Raw genomic sequence first — 1,492 nt, 5'->3', positions numbered from 1 at the left:
TTAATTTTTTTCAAGTTCGGCGGGCCAGGTTAAAACGTTTAACAGGCCACATGTGGCCCCTGGGCCGTAGTTTACCCACACCTTGATTAGATGGATGGTCGTGTCTAGTAACGCCAACCAAATCTTTTATTTTTCCTTGTTTATTGAACTATAGATTATTTCTGTTGTGCCCTATATCAGAACTGAATGTTTTCTTTTTTGTTGTTGCATTGAATTGTACATGATGGACTCCGGAATCATGCCCGCCTTCACGGCCAGATCACCATTGTACTGATGAAAAAAGGTTTGGATGGATTGTACGATGACTTTGAATTCCAATAAATTGCAGAAGCTAAAGTGTGTCTGAAGTGAGTTTTGTTTTGATGAACAATGTCTGGAATTGCAGGACCAGAAGACTTCCTTCAATTTCAGAATTTAATGCATTTCTTCTTTCAGTTTTTTTTTTCTTTTGTCATTCCCTCCATTTTATTCCCCCTTTTTTCCCCAACACTTTTCAACAAAGCTATTTCAATGGTTGAGTGAGGTTTCTATACCAACCGATCGGTGGCGAGAGGCAAAGCAGAAGAAGTCTGTATACAAGTATGCCGTGTGGCATTTGTCTTGTCTGCCAGTGGTGTTCCTCACGCAGCAGACTATTTTTCTTCCCTTTCCAGCGCATGCCTCCACTTTTCCCTCTTATTATTATTATTATTATTATTATTATTATTATTATTATTATTATTATTATTATATTTCTTTGTCAGAGAGGTTCCATTTTCTCCAGGTATAATTATCATTTGTGGAATTAGGTTTAAGCATTGCAGTACATATCGCCACCTCCTGGTCAGTAGGAGAAATACTGTCGATGACAACTTCCGGGAATCCTTATGAACTATACAAGCCGTATTTCAATGTGTGTTTCGAGATATGGATTCTTTTCGTTTTAGAATAGTTTTAGAATTAAAACTTGAAAATCAAACTGTTTTTACACTTTTCCTTAACAGGTCCAGACGACAAACTAGATGTTTTTTTCAATTTTGGTTTTTATATATAAAAATGAAAATAAATTACCAGTCGTTTTCTATTTTTAATATCTGCTTCCAAACATAATATCCAATGACCAAAAGAGACACGGACCACTGAACAGGATAATCAAGTGCAGTCAATGAACGATGTGGTTGGGCAGAAGTCACAAAGTTGAACTTAATTTAAGCATTTAGTTCTCACAATTTGAGTTGCATTTAAATGTAAGAAAACAAAGTTCACTTGGTTCAGATAAATTAAGAGTTGACGCTTACAAGTATAATAAGGCCCTATTTTTCTTCTGTGGTTTAATTTGTGGCGGCAGCCAAACTTTGAATGCCGTCATTTTGGGGGGCGGGGCTTATTTTAATGTTTAAAAACTCAGGTACCTCTGAATTATAAAGTGGAAATCGGACGAGTTTAGCCACAGGTAACCTGTTACACCTGCGCTGCTATTTGACCTTTGCGTTAGCATTTAGCGGAGTGCCAA

Source organism: Idiotropiscis lumnitzeri, chromosome 1, assembly GCF_059441095.1.
Source record: "Idiotropiscis lumnitzeri isolate Australia: NSW breed Sydney's pygmy pipehorse chromosome 1, RoL_Ilum_1.0, whole genome shotgun sequence".
Classification (NCBI taxonomy): Eukaryota; Metazoa; Chordata; class Actinopteri; order Syngnathiformes; family Syngnathidae; genus Idiotropiscis; species Idiotropiscis lumnitzeri.
Note: the sequence above shows the minus strand (reverse complement) of the source record.